This window comes from Pygocentrus nattereri, chromosome 28, assembly GCF_015220715.1.
Source record: "Pygocentrus nattereri isolate fPygNat1 chromosome 28, fPygNat1.pri, whole genome shotgun sequence".
In the NCBI taxonomy this organism is placed as follows: Eukaryota; Metazoa; Chordata; class Actinopteri; order Characiformes; family Serrasalmidae; genus Pygocentrus; species Pygocentrus nattereri.
This window is the reverse complement of record NC_051238.1, coordinates 14058058-14074121: the sequence shown is the minus strand read 5'-3', so window position 1 is coordinate 14074121 and position 16064 is coordinate 14058058. Positions and strand designations below refer to the sequence as shown.

Here is a 16064-nt window from a genome sequence, read left to right as displayed (position 1 = left end):
AGTGCACTTGTTGTTAACATTTGCATTTGGTGAAAATCACTGCTAATAGAATGAGATGTTCTGGAGCAGCTGAACATGAGCCTAAGCCCACCATGCCCTGTGCTAAGCATCAGCAAGAGGGATAAAGCCCCCAAGCATTGGGCTGTGGAGCAGTGGAATGTGTTCTCTGGAGTGGTGGAGCTCCATCTAATACCTTTGTGATGAGTTGGAGTAGCATTTGAGATCCAGAACTAATCATTCGACATCAGTACCTGACCTCGTTAAAGCTTAGATCCTCCCAGCCATGTTCCAGCATCATGTAGTCTTCCCACAACGGTAGAAGCCATTACTACAGCAAAAGGGGGGCACATTCTGGTTCCAGATGAAATGTTAAATGAGCAATTGTCTACAAACTTTTGGACACATTGTGTGCCTCTGATTTCAGTTTTTAAGTGTGTTAAGCAGCTATTAGCTGAAAGGACATCTGCTGAACTGCTGTAATCTTCTCTGTGGCCTCATAGGGAGAAAAGGAGCTGTTTAGAGTCACAGTCAGATGACATCACACGGATGCTTGTCTTCAGCAGTCCCGCAGAGACACAGTCAGAACCACAATCAGAGCTGAGGACAGGGCAATTTGAACGCAATACTAATAGCAGTGATTTCAGAATATGGTGTCCGGCCTGTTTTTCCTCCAGTGTGTGGCAAAAGCAACAGATGAGGGGCTTGAGTGAGTGTATGTGCAGGAAAATAAGTGGTGTAAGTGGTGCACAGTGCTTTCCTGTGTGAGTAAGACCCCTATTAGATCCTCTCTGATAAGAATCTGCCGGGTTTTCATTCCAGTCCAGCTAAATGTTTGGCTTCTTAAAAAGTGGATTTTTCTAAACGCACTAAATCTGACAGATTGACTTGGGTTTGACCTACACCCTGACCTGCCTGCTTACTGATAAGGAACATAAATGCTTACTCACTCACTGTCACTCAGACACAGGCACTGTTTTTATAAGCCAAGTAAAGGGTAAAGGCCACAAAAATTACAATTAACATTGCTAGATAATCTCTTGAAATTCAATTAATAAGCCCTGAGAGAGAAATCACAATAGTAAAACACACACAGACACAGAAACACTTTAAAATAATGATTCGGCAAAATATCAAGCATACAGAGTTTTCCACTTACTCTAGATGTAGTTGAGTTGCCAACACATGTTTGGTGTCCAAGTTTTGCTTCATTAGTTTTAAACTGGGGCTGTGAGGCTAATCTTGTTAACAAACACTAGACGTCAATGGTCACCCAAATAGTTTCTTTAAATACATCCTCAAAACTTGTCTCAAGTCTCAAACTACACATAGGTTTTCATTAAGGTCTGTGGCTATGAAAATGAATAAAACCTCACTGTATAGCTAAACAGCAGTGGCAACAACAGGTTTTGTGTCAAATTCTGTCACCTGTTTGTGTAAACGCATGTCATACAGGCATATGGATGGTATATTAGATTTGTGATTTCTGTTGTTTCTGTTTATAAACATATAATCATATAATCTGCTCAGTTAGAGAATTCAAGATTGTTATTTAAAAAGTCTAAACTAGCATCCATATGCCTGTATGATGTGCATGTGCAATGGCAGAATTGTAGTACTACATCTGTCATCATCATCATCATCATCATCATCAACATCTTAAACTGCATGATTAAAAAATCAAAAAAATCTGCTAAAGTTGTGGTTGCAATAGGGAAAGCAGAGAAGCCCAGTGTCCCTGTCCCTCTCAACTTCCTCCAGCTCATTTAGGGGGATCCCAAGCTGCTCCCAGGGAAACCTGGAGATATAATCCTTTCAGCTGGTCCTGGGACGACCTCAGGATCTCATCCTAGTCGGACGTGACTGGTAAATCTCCAGAAGGAGGTGGCCAGGGGGCATCCTAATCAGATGTCAGAACCACCTCAACTGGCTCCTCTCAGTGTGGACTTTACTTTAAGCTCCTCCTGGATGACAGGGCTCCTCACCCTGTCAAATTAAGTGTGGCTCACCACCCTGCAAAGAAAGCGAATTTCTGTCGCTTGTATCCACAATCTTGTTCTTTCAGTCATTAACCAAACCTCATGACCATAGGTGAGTGGGGTGGGGATGTAGACCGACAGGTAAACAGAGAGCTTTCCCTTACGGCTAAGTTCTTCACCATTACAGTCTGTGCCACATAACTGCTGCGGCCTCACCCAGCCTGTGGCCAATCTCACGATCCCTCTTCCTATCACTCATGCACAAGAGCCTGAGATACTCAAACTCCTCAGATCCTGTGCCTTTACACGTATTTTACCCTTACATGGACAGGGCCCACCACAGGCCCAAAGATTTTTTGCACACTTCTGTAACCTAAGAACAGCTCAAACAGTTTTTATTGAAGAATTGTAGTTACTGAAGAATAAGCCTTAGTTTGCTTGCTTGTAGTGTTCAACTACAAGGTGAGGTTTTGTTCAATGTTATAGTTCCCAGTAAGTCACAATGTGTCCTAAACCACATTAACAAATCTGTGCAATATAAATGATGAGCTAAATTAAATGTGAGCAGGTTGAGCGAAGTTTTGGGCATGCATTTATGAAAACATTTTGACTATTGGCTATTGACTTTTAGTGCTTATCAGTGCTCAAAGGAAATTTGGACACCAAACGTTTTGGCTCATCAACTACAACTAGGATAAGTGGAAAATTGTGTAATGAAGCCATTCCTTATACAAAGAGTCAGAGCTCCACCTGACGATAAGTGCCTAACACATTCATATACATGCAGGCAAAAAGGTAGCAAATGTCTAAGTGAGTGTGTGCAGGGTATGTGTGTGGGTGGGAAGTGGATGGTGCCCTGCTGGGTTGATTTTGACCACTACTCCATGAGCTACATGCTTTTTTGTGTTTAGAGATGTTCAATTACACCCACACATGCATAGACACACGCTGTAGCTGGGAAATACACTCCCATATACACAAACACTCATACAAACCAAAAAGAGAAGACACTCACTCACACACGCACACACACACACACACACTCATGCATGGCTAAGACTTTGCTCTTTGCTTTAGTTTCCATGAATTTGCATTAATGAGTTTGTTTTTACTGAGTTGCCCAGATGCTTGAGAAGCATTTGATGAGGTTTAACTAAAGAATCTGCCATTATGAGGAATGTAAGGAGATATTCTCTCTCTCTCTCTCTCTCTCTCTCTCTCTCTCTCTCATCTCTCTCTCTCTCTCTCTCTCATCTCTCTTTTTAACTGCTCCTAGCCTTCTGGAACAATTTAAAAGTCAGAGAAAGGCAAATAGAGGAGAAAGCCAAAAGGGCACTACACTGAAATGTACAGTTAGGCTTTGTAAATGTTGGGCAGATTGTAACGTGGATAAGGTGGGAACTTTTTTTATCTTTACAGAACTCTAGAATGTGCATTCCTTCACTTCACTCAGGAGCACTCCCTGAGTTACTATGGGTTACCAACATCAGTAGAAAGGGTGTGAGAAGGCCATGCTCTGGCCACAATGCGTCAGTTCCAGGTAAGGCAGCATTGTCCAAGAGGAAATGAATTTCAGCACTCTGGTTTTGGCAGGGAACACACATACATCGTTGCTTGGGTGGGTGGGTGGGTGCACTCAGGGCTAGAACAAATATACAGCAGAAAGTGGTCTTATAGCAGGGACTTCACAGTACGTTGTGGTTGAATTAGGCCTGAGGGAGTTGCTCGTTTCTGGTGCGTGTGCTGGCTGAACAATGCTGTGTTGTGTTTGTTTCCTCAAGAGCTTTTTCTGACTGCTACTCCAGTTAGTGCACAAGCCCTGGACTTGATCACACATACACACACATGCAAACTGTTCCCAAAGGGTCACATCTGGACGAACAGTGGTCTGTTGGCTGGACCTGACCAATCTCATGTTCTCAGCCTCACTACCGCACTCACACTGATAAGCACATTAAACATCAAATCCCACACCGCATTTCACATGTTGTCACTCAGTGATCCTGCCCATTGGCCTGATTTCTTCAGCCAGGACCCCAGGGCAAGAATAGCATCTGCACTGGCATTTAGACAACTATGAATGAGGTCAACTACGTGATGCTATAGAAGAAAAGAACTGCAACCTGACTGAAAATTATGGTCTAGAACTTTCTGATATCTGGCTGTCTACTGCATGAACCCCTTTCCTTTGTTTAATATCACTACCTTTCTGTATGTAGATAAATAGACCTTCATAAACATCTTGTCATCTTGTCCAAGAATCCAATTGACTTTTCTCCATTTGGCTGCTCTTCAGAGGCACCTGCATTTGATCGCAGTATCAAGACCATTACACGTTTGGCAGTACCATGCTAAACCCCTTTACTGCCTTGAAGTTTGAAAATACTGCAACTAGACCTTTGATAATTAGGATCTGTGGAAAGGCACAAACCCCTGAAAATACAATTACAAAATGATAAATTTTATCATCGCAAGAGGAAACTCCTTGGAGGATTTAAGGGGTGGAAGTAACAAAGTAGATGCATCTAGCTTTTAGAAACTTGATGAAACATGTTACAATTTCCCAACAGTAAACCCATATTAAAGTAGTGCTATGGCTTGCATTTGATAGATTTGATAGTGTCATCTGTGTGGCTGTGTGAATGGCAAAAACGCATTGAATCTGACATTTTCATATGTGGTACTGAATTTCGATCTGTATCACGATCTGTGGCAGTGCGATTCAGTCTGAACAGCCAGATCGGAATTCATGCAACTTTTACATCAGTCCAACTCGACAATCGTCATCATTTCGTGCTGCTGAGACTCAGAAATATTTAGGCTGATGTTTCTGTACCAAAAAGTAGAGGAAACGCATCGCAGCTGCTGTGTTTGAAAAGGTTTCAAACAAAACAGCCGAATGCGGCTGCAACATCAGATAACAAAGAACCAAAGAAGTGGCTGTGGCTGAATAATGCACCTTTTTTATGGCGAACTCGAACACACTGTGCGTGATGAACCCAGTTGTCAACCATTGGAACTTCATAATCGCTCCTGTAATGCTGGCCAGGACGAAACCTGGAGCGACTAGTTTTTTCTGGTCGTCATGATTGTTTATCTGTGGGCGAGCCACATGAAGCGTTGTTCTTTTGCGCATGCGGGTCGGTTTGGGAGCATGATCTGTTTAGACTGATGTCGCATACAGATCACATTTAAAAGATGGTGTGAACAAGCAAACAAAAAAATCAGATTTGGTGAGAAAATCAGATTTGGGCCACTTTTACCTGCTGTGTAAACGTAGCCTAAAGCGTTGATTCCCAGCCTTGTTCCTGTTCCTAAAGGCCATCAGGACAAACAGAAACAAACACAAAAAACAACCACAAATGTTTGGCAGGTGTGCTATACTCAGGCTTTGTTTTTTCAAGATTTGAGAAAGTTCTCTTCCCTTTCACTCTAGTTAATCTTACTTGTCAGTTCTTTTTATGAACATTCTGTAAACATTAGAACGTTTGTGTTTGTTCTTGTTTGTTTCGTGGATGTGCTTAGGCCTTAGGGATATAGTTTAGGGAGCACTTGTCAGTCAGGTGATCAGTTGGATCAGTTGTGTTATGGCATGGAAAACACCTAAACATGAAGTGCAGGGAAGACTCAAAGACCAGGATTGGGAATCACTGATCTAAAGGCCATTGCACACTGACCCCACACTCCCCAACAAACAGCTACATTCTAATGTTGGTCATTGACATTACTGTTCCAGAGATAAGCCAAATGAACCAGTGTGTATGGGGGAAGAAGATTCTAGAACATTTGCAATGGTGGGGGAACACTGTGAAAGGGGAGAATGTTCTACAGCAGGGATCTACAACCCTGGTCCTGGAGTGCTACCTACCTGTAGAGACTAGTTCTAACCACAATTTGATACACTTGTTTAAGCTAATCAACCTCTTTCCAAGTCTCTGATTGGCTGGATCAGATGTATGAGAGTTTAGTGAGAGTAGGCAGCTTATTGTATATAGGTGTGGACTAAACTCAGTATGTGTGAAGGAGGCTTAAGTTAGGTTCCTGTTTGTTACATAGTGTTGAAATTATGATTGCTTAATATTCTTTATATTTACACAGTATGATTTCTTGTTCCATTAAGGAACAATATCTCCTGAAAAATGTACAAATTGTACTTAATGGACATTTTAATGGGAAATCAAATAACTAAACAGTGGTTTCTGATTTGGTTTGGAACTATGAGTCAAGTAGTGTACTCCCAACTTAAAACATCTATGCCTGGCCCTGCAATATTTTACCTTAGCATACTCCATCTAAAACATGTAAATATGGAATGTGCACACAGACACTGAAAAAGTCCAGAGCTACAGCTGCTCAGTAAAGTTATAATTAGATTTTTTAACCTTTATGCTGATGGCTGCTGTGGGACCACCTCAGAGTGACACACATACACACATGCACACATGCATTCTTCCTGAAGGGAGTCAGAAACAGAAGGGGGTTCATGCTGGAAAATTGGTGAAAGAAGAGTGAGAGCGGAGAGGAACTGAAAGAAACAAGGAAGAATGTTATAGGAAAAAAGAAGTGCATGTCAGAAAGAGAAAAGTTGGTAAAGAGTGGCAGAGAGTTGGTGGGATGAATGGAGGTGAAGGGATGGCATGATTGTCATGGTAAATGACATACAGAGGAGTGAGCCCTAGAGCTTGAAGAATGGCATTTACCAGCTGTCAGTTAGATTACTCCTCCGTGTGGAGTGTATCCGTCTGTCTGTCTCTGAGATTCTGAGAGAGAGGTAGAGCAAAACGATTCTTTTCTTTTTTTTTTTACTTTGTAATGTTCTCCCTCCTTTTTAGGCTCCCTGATGTCTGAGGTTTTGTGTGGTTTGTGTGCTGGACCTCCTACCCTTCAATGCTGTGTGTGTGTGTGTGTGTGTGTGTGTGTGTGTGTGTGTGTGTGTGTGTGTGTGTGTGTGTGTGTGTGTGTGTGTGTGTGTGTGTGTGTGTGTGAGCAATGACACAGTTGGTTTCTATCCAAGAGCTTAAAAACACTACAAAAGTGAAGGAAGTAATTATTAAAAAGAAATGAAAGAAGGTGACTGACAAAAGGGACAGAGAGAGAGAGAGAGAGAGAGAGAGAGAGAGAGAGAGAGAGAGAGAGAGAGCGAGAGAGAGAGAGAGACAGGAAGGAGAGTGGGATGTGAGAGAGAATTAGACACATACAGAAAGGTTAGGCGGGAGAGAGAAAAGAAAGACAAAGAAAGAGAGAGATGTCTAGGCAGAAAAGAAAAAAGAATGAGAGAGGGAAGGAGAGAAGGATAGAGATGTTGAGACAGAGATATACATACAGAAGAGGAAGACAAAGAGAAAGAAAGATGCTTAGGCAAGAAAGCAAGCAAGAAAGAAAAACAGGAGAGAAAGAGAGGAAGAGAAACACTGAACAGAAAGAAAGAAAGAAAGAAAGAAAGAAAGAAAGAAAGAAAGAAAGAAAGAAAGAAAGAAAAAGAAAGAAAATGGAAGATATAAGGCAAGAGTATGAGGCTGAGAGGTTTGGTGGAAAACAGAGAGGGAGAGCTAAGTAGAGGAGGCAGGCAGAGTCGGTATAATGATTCTGTGGAGAATTGTTGATTTGCAATACAGCCAGTTCCTGATATTTACTCTGAGGGGTGTGTGTGTGTGTGTGTGTGTGTGTGTGTGTGTAGAGTTTGTTGTCAGCATGATTCAGAAGCTTCACTAAGACTGTGAGTGTAAATCAGCGATGAAATGTGTGTGTGCCACTCTGTGTTAACGCTGCTACCTGAGAGGAGCGAGAGCAAGTGATTTTGACTGTGTGTGTGTGTGTGTGTGTGTGTGTGTGTGTGTGTGTGTGTGTAAAGAGTAGAGGGCTTTAGGAACCCCTCAGTGAGTGTTTTTAGTGCAGGGGGATGACATTGTGTGTCGTTCACTGTGATGCGCGACACTGTAAGCAGCACCGACTGCAATCAATTAGTTCCACCCTTGAGCTGCTGACAGGAACAGCCAAGAGCTACAGAGCAGCACAACCTGATAGTGATCACTCACTGGGTGGGTATAATAAATCCCAGACGTGCTGTTTAAAGGCATACGCAGTGAGCTGTGAACATGGTCAACTTCATGTCCACCCCACTTTCCCACACACTGTATTGCACTTTATTACTGCAGTCAAATCTGAGCTTTGTAACTCTGCTTTCCATTTTTGTACATTGGAAATGCCAGCTGCCCTTTACATTGTGTATAAATGGTTCTTTGTATTTATGGTTAATTGATATTTATGTGAAAGAAAATCTTGTTAATTTAAACAATAAAACATGAGATAGTGTGACATCACAATAGCACTGTTCTATTGCTTCTATTACTTTTATTTAACCATTCCATAAAACAAGAAAATATGTAAGTACAGAAGCTGTGAATATTGCTTCCAATATGCTAATATTGGCCATTCCTTCCATTAAAATAGCAGTAGCCTTTTCCTACTTTCATAAAAATGTTGCAATATCAAGTTCAGGTCAGCTTGTTCAATATTTATCAGATTAACCTCAAAGATTCTGACTTTTACCAATGTTTTCTTATTTGGGATTTGTTCTTAGGTAACAACAGAATCTACACACGCTGAAGAGCACAAACGTGTGAACAATTCTGCAGTTAAAGAACATGTCATGAATCTGATGGACTCTTAGTATCTTAGGACAAATTTGTTCTTGAGGACTTTTCAATGTCATTTTGTTCCAGCCAGTCTGTAGAGCATTTCACTGCCGATCTTGCTTTCAGAGTGATATTCTGGCTAATCCTATTTCCTTCATTTTCATTTGTCGTACTGTCAAACAAATAGCTTGCTTATGGGCATCGACTTTTGAAATTTTTAGAAATTTGATGTAGGCCTGCTGTCACACTGTTCTCCAGAATATGACTGAATAAATTACAGCTCAAATATTGTGTTATGGAAGTTATATAATATATAATGTATATGAAAATGCATTAAAGCTACCTAATGATAAATGTAACATACTTGGAGATACAAAGTTTAGTTACAACAGCAAGGATGTATTACTTTATATGCATTACTATCCTCTGTATTTTCCTGCAGGCAACACATGAATATGCATGCAACACTCTCTAACTCTATAGTGCAATTACACCATGTGTTCAGGAGTTTGGAGACTCATCCAACACGTCTTCTGAAATCAAGAGTATTATTACTTTGCTGAATTTCTACTCTTCTGTGAAGGCTTTACACTAGATGTTGAAACATTGGTTGAGGATTTGACTGCATTTAGCCACAAGAGCACTAGTGAGGTCAGGCACTGATGTTGGATAATTAGTTCTGGGTCACAAACGTCAGTCCAACTCATCCAGCATATTTGATCAGGATCAGTTACTCCAGAGAATGCTTTATACTGCTCTATCCAACACTTGGTCTTGGGCAGCTGCTTCAGAGCGTTACATTCAGCTGGCAGTACATTTCTATGGGGATTATACAATCTGTGAAATTGAATTCTTGTATTAGCAATGGCTGCACCTTACAGTGATTGAATTCACTAATTAGAAGGAGATACTTGCACGGTTAGTGTATCTTTTCATAGCAGTGTTTGCACGTGTGGTGGTGGTGGTGGTGGTGTGCAGTGGAGCGAAGGGTAACTCATTTCTGTTTGGAATTAGCGAGCTGCCACTGAAAAGAAGCCCAGCTGCATTAGGAAGAGAGTCTGTGTTTATGGGGGCAATTGCTTCATTAAAAGAGAGGGGGAGAAAAGGAAAGAGAGGGAAAGAGAGGGAGGAAGGAAAGGGAGTTGCATTTCTCAGCGCCATCGATTACTAAAACAAACACGTCCAAAGCTACTGCTATTCCTCTCTTACCGTTCACTTTTTTCTTTCTCTCCTTCACCACTCGCCTTTAGAAAACTATATTCTGTACAGTTTATGCAACAGTTAGTTCCAACCACACAATCTGATTGGTGTTCTACAGATCATATATATATACATACATAAATAAATATATATATATGTTTGTTTGTTTGTTTGTTTTTAAAAATCATTTGCCACTCTGCGTGTATGCAATGCCACTGACCGTGGTTTTGACAGGCTCTTGAATGACCTACTGTTTCTGTATTGTGTGTTTGTGGTTACTGGACACTTTAACTGTTCATTAAAGTCTGCTAATGTCATGTTTTTCTGTTATCACACACAGAAGTATAAAAGCTAAGTATGTTTTTATTACAGTTCTTTTTCCAAAGTCATTACTTACCCATCTTTCTTTTCTTAACCCACATCTCTGTGCCTGTCTCTGCTTTCTTACCATGTCGTCATTGTAGATGTTGTTGATGCTCACCTCAAGAATGACGGTCGGCAAGGCTAATTACCCTCAGTGTGAGTGTGTGTGTGTGTATGTGTGTCCTTAGCCAACACAAACACCTGAGGAGTGTCTGGTTGAAATGATGTCTCTGGTTTACTTACGTTTAATTTAATCAGTGATGATGAGGAAGGCCATTTGTTGTTTTAAAAGAGCAGGTTATTTATACAGCAATGAGAGAGAATCCAGACCACCTGACCAATAAGTGTGTGTGTGTGTGTGTGTGTGTGAGAGAGAGAGAGAGAGAGAGAGAGAGAGAGAGAGAGAGAGAAAGAGAGAGGAAAAGGCAGATTTGACATGATTCCATTAAAGCACAGGTGACAAAGGAGTATGTGTGTGTGTGTGTGTGTGTGTGTGTGTGTGTGTGTGTGTGTGTGTGTGTGTGTGTGTGTGTGGGTGTGTGTGCACATTTTGACCCTGTAACACACAGCATCCCTCGAGTTTATATGTGCGTGTGAATGTCAGTAAATTAAAACAAAACACAATAAGGGTGGGCAGTGAAAGGAAAGAAAATGAGGGCAGAATGAGGGGGAGGGAGGGAGGGAACGAGGAATAGAGAGAGTGAGAGAAAGAGAGAGAGGCAAAGAGGGAGATAGAGAAACAGAATGAGATAGAAAGAATAATTGCAAGAGGTAAAAAGAAAGAGAGAGCAAGAAGAGAGAGAGACAGTAAGGGGATACGTAGAGACAGAGACAATGAGAGAAACAAATAGTGAAAGAGAATGTATGAGACAGAGAGAGAGAGAGATAGAGATAGAGAGAGAGCAAGACAGAGAGATACTGTGTTGCTTTTGCTGTTGAGGCTTTAATTGTGTTCAGATGTGCGTCCTCCAGTGAGATACACACTGGATCAAACACACGCTGCACGCTCTCTGCCTCAATTTGTAGCACAATGATGATAAAATCAAATACCAACAGAGACAGAAAACTCAACACAAACACGCACAGCACTCTCTCTCTCTCTCTCTCTCTCTCTCTCTCTCTCTCTCTCTCTCTCTCTCTCTCTCTCACTCACTCTCTCCATTCTTTCTTTTCTTTGGTAGTTCAGTTCTTCTGTCTTTCTCTTTCCCTCCAAATCCTCTTTTTCTGTATCTATCTCAAGTAGAAGAGTAGCAGATGCAGCAATACTGAAGACTGGTGTGTGTGTGTTTAAATCTTTATTATTAGTTGCCCTGAGCTGGTTTCAGTGGTGGCCAGTTATCTCCTAATAGGTCAATATTATGTATGGATAAGATTACACACACACACACACACACACAGCCAAGCGTAACTGTAGAGTGTTTGCTTACACGACTCAAGTCAAAATAAAAAACAGGAGGGTGCAGTGGGCTCACATCATGAGACACGCACACACATATACATGTGTAGAAACTGTCCAGCTTATCTCACACAAAGTCTAAACTTTATTGCTCTGTCTCTCTCAAGGTTCAAGATTCAACATTTGCTTTATTCATGTGATAAGTTTATATTTGTATTGGTAAAGCACTGCATCAATCATCTCTATTTTTGCTTTTTTTTGTACAGTTTGAAAACTACTCTTTGCATTCCTTTCCCACTCCTTTCCTAGTAAACAGACCAATATAAATGGTCCAAATTTACTTACAAATAGGCCAAATTTACTAATGAATCCTGTTACATTAACGTCCAATACAAGTTAAGAACGTTTCTCTCCTGTAAAATTACAGTTTTGGAACATCGAAGGTTTTGCTCAAGCAGTGATGATATATACACTGACCAGACCACTTCATTAAGCAGACCTCCTTGTATCTACACTCATTCCATTTTATCAGCTCCACTTATCATATAGGTGCACTTTGTAGCTCCAGGACAACAGGTCTATAGGTAACCACAGTGACAGTGACATGGTAGTGGCGTGTTAGTATTGTGCTGGTATGAGTGGATCAGACACAGCAGTGCAGCTGGAGTTTTCAAAACACCTCAATGTCTCTGCTGGACTCAGAATAGTCCACCAACCAAAAGTACCCAGCCAACAGCGTCCTGTTGGCAGCATCCTTTGACCACTGATGAAGGACTAGAAGATGACCAACACAAACTGCAGCAACAGATGAGCTACTGTCTCTGACGTTACATCTACAAGGTGGACCAACCAGGTCTAATAGAGTGGACAGTGAGTGGACACAGTGTTTAAAAACTCCAGCAGCACTGCTGTCTGATCCACTTGTACCAGCACAACACACACTAACACACCACCACCACATCACTGCTGAGAATGATCCACCACCCAAATAATACCTGCTGTGTTGTGGTCCTATGGCGGTCTTGACCAATGAAGAACAGGGTGAGCAAGGGCTAACAAAGTATGCAGAGAAACAGACAGACCTCAATCTGTAACTGTAGACCTACAGAGTGCACCTATATGTTAAGTGGAGCTGATAAAATGGACAGCGTGTAGAGATAAGGTACTTAACGAAGTGTCTCTCTCTTTGTCTGTCTCTCTCTCTCCACACATACGCATACACTGTCACCGAGCCATCCATCCAGATGTGGTAAATGTTTATTTGCAAACAGAGCATTGCACGGTATTCATGTTTCAGATTTCATTATGTGTAGTTACGATTTATTCAGCCATGCCAGAGTTTTGTTTGTAGCAGTTGAACTGCTAGAGTTCTGGCAGACAGTGTGGTGTGTGTTTTATAGAAGAAATTTCAGTAAAAAAAAAAGCTTTTTACTATGAAAGGGTATTTTCTGTGTAAAAATATGTATATTATCTGCACATTTGTTTACATATATATACATATATATAGTATCTCACAAAAGTGAGTACACCCCTCATATTTCTCCAAATATTATATCTTTTCATGGGACAACATTATAGAAATTAAACATGGATATAACAAAGTTATACAAGTGAGTCACACAAGTGAGTACACCTCACAGTGAACATGTCCAAATTGTGCTGAAAGTGTCAATATTTTGTGTGACCACCATAATTATCTAGCACTGCCTGAACCCTCTTGGGCATGGAATTCACCAGAGCTACACAGGTTGCAATTGGAATCCTCTTCCACTCCTCCATGATGACTTCACGGAGCGGGTGGATGTTAGACATCTTGCACTCCTTCTCCTTCCGCTTGAGGATGCCACACAGGTGATCAGTTGGGTTTAGATCTGGAGACATACTTGGCCAATCCATCACCTTTACCTTCAGTAAGGCAGTTGCCATATGTTTGGGGTCATTATTGAATTGGAAAACTTTCAGTTTCCGAAGGGAGGGGATCATGCTCTGCTTCAGAATGTCACAGTCACAGTTTCCCTCAATGAGTTTCCCTCAATGATCCACAGCTCCCCAGTGCTGGCAGCATTCATGCAGCCCCAGACCATGATGCTACCACCACCATGCTTGACTGTAGGCAAGAGACAGTTGTCTTGGTACTCCTTATCAGGGCGCCACCACACATGTTGGACACCATCTGAGCCTAACAAGTTTATCTTGGTCTCGTCAGACCACAGGACATGGTTCCAGTATTCCATATTCTTGGTCTGTTCATCTTCAGCAAACTTTTCCGGGCTTTCTTGTGCATCAGCTTCAAAAGAGGCTTCCTTCTGGGACAACGGCCATAGAGACTGAGTTGATGCATTGTGCCTCTGGATATGACGTTGAATACGTGAATTTAGTCGACCCTGGCGAGGCCTGTTCCGAGTGGAACCTGTCCTGGAAAACCGCTGTATGACCTTGGCCACAGTGCTATAGCTCAGTTTCAGGGTGTTAGTAATCTTCTTATAGACTAGGCCATCTTTGTGGAGAGCAACAATTCTATTTCTTACATCCTCAGAGAGTTCCATGCCATAAGGTGCCATGTTGAATATCCAGTGGCCAGTATGAGCGAATTGTATACAAAACTTTTTTTGACAGTCAATTTTTGTCAATTTTGTAACTCTTACAAGTCACATGACACCAGGGAGGGACAACGACACAATTGGGCACAAGTTTGACATGTTCACTGTGAGGTGTACTCACTTTTGTTTAGACTTTAATGGCTGTGTGTTGAGTTATTCTCAGAGGACAGTAAATCTATACTGCTATACAAGCTGTACACTGACTACTTTAAGTTATATCCAAGTTTCATTTCATAATGTTGTCCCATGAAAAGATATAATAAAATATTTGCAGAAATGTGAGGGGTGGACTCACTTTTGTGAGATACTGTAAATACATATAAAAATGTTGCAAATAAATATATCATACTATACTATTATAATACTACTACTCTACAAATTAGACTAATTAGTGGGATGCTGTTAAAGAAGATGATGAACAGAGCTGTAGATAGCTGTAATTGAGAAAGCTGTATAACACTGAAAATGAAGTTAAATTAAAATCTCAGAACATGATCAAAACTCAGACAGATAACTTATCAGGAAATTACTTTTATCATATTTATAATGTACTATTTAATAACTGTTTTGTGTTGCACAAAACCTTAATACACTGAATAATACATCTGAAATACCTTCTGGTGTCCAGTTTACAATATTTTAATCAACACTGTATTTGTTAAAACTTAATAAAATAACAGCAAATATTAATATGATAAGTGATTACAAACGCCAGTGATGATGTGTATATGTCCACTGTATCTGTATATTTGTCTGAGTGGATGTGTTTCTTTGTTCTTATGTCTCTGTGTGTTAAGTCTTAACTGAATGCTATATTAGTGTTTTATAGCTCTTGGCAGTGCCGTGCTGCCTCTGTTAGAGTGCTCTTTTTTAACAGCGCTCTATTAAACGCAGGTTTCAACATGTGCCACCTCCACTAAAGCTTTTTTCTTTTTGTTGGACTTTTACTATCCTTTCTTTCTCTGCTCCTTTCATCTTAATGAGGGCTTATACAATGGAAAGATGGAGAAGGAGCTACATTTCTGCTCAGAGCTTGGCACTGAGCGAGTGAGAGAGAGAGAGAGAGAGAGAGAGAGAGATAAAAAGCTATATATATGTGACCACCTCTGCCTTTCTGTCACCACACTCTCATTCTTTCTTGTGTCTGAATACACACAGTTATTTACCACATTCCCTGATAAGTAGGAATGCAGTGTGTCAGAAGCAGCCTCGCCCGATGAGCAGAACAATCCTGCTGTGTGTGTGTGTGTGTGTGTGTGTGTGTGTGTGTGTGTGCGTGTGTGTGTTAGAGAGACAGACTACCTCTCCTCTGATCCTGAGCTTGTATGTAGAAAGGCAGATAAAACATGAAAGAGAGAGGGAGGGAGAGACACGGATGGGGTGAGAAAGACAGCGAAACAGTGAGAGAGTAAGAAAGAGACACTGAGAGAAACACAAGGAAATAGAAAGAGAGAGAGAGAAAGAAAGAGAAAGAGAGATAAGGAGAGAGGGCTGATAACAGTTCTGTCTTCTGCCTAAGCTCCAGAGACAGTGTGGACTATCAGTAGAGATTTACTGTAATCATGTGTTGATATGCGAGTTTGTTGCTCGCCCATATGTCTCTTATTCCTGTGCTTGTCCTTGGCTGCGCTCATTCAATAGGACAGACACTCTCTCTGTCTCTGTTCCTCTTAGCTCAGTTCAGTATCTACACCATCGCTGACATAAGACAATTTTTTATGTCTGAAACGGATTTTAATGTGTCTTAATCTAACAAGATTGATTCCAGGTCACTTTAGTCCATTTCTATTGGTTCATTCACCATGAACTGTTTACACAATGTAAAGGGCTGCTTTTATTATTTTTATAGGACATCAGTCACATGCATGTCTAAATCTAAAAATCTAAAGAAACG

The 16064-nt window shown here is 41.0% G+C and overlaps 1 protein-coding gene across 1 annotated transcript in view; it reads left to right on the top strand.

The window, feature by feature from the left end:
• sema3bl (sema domain, immunoglobulin domain (Ig), short basic domain, secreted, (semaphorin) 3bl) overlaps positions 1–16064 on the top strand; it is a 58351-nt gene that overhangs the window by 2907 nt on the left and 39380 nt on the right. The gene's annotated exons all lie outside the window — the stretch shown is intronic.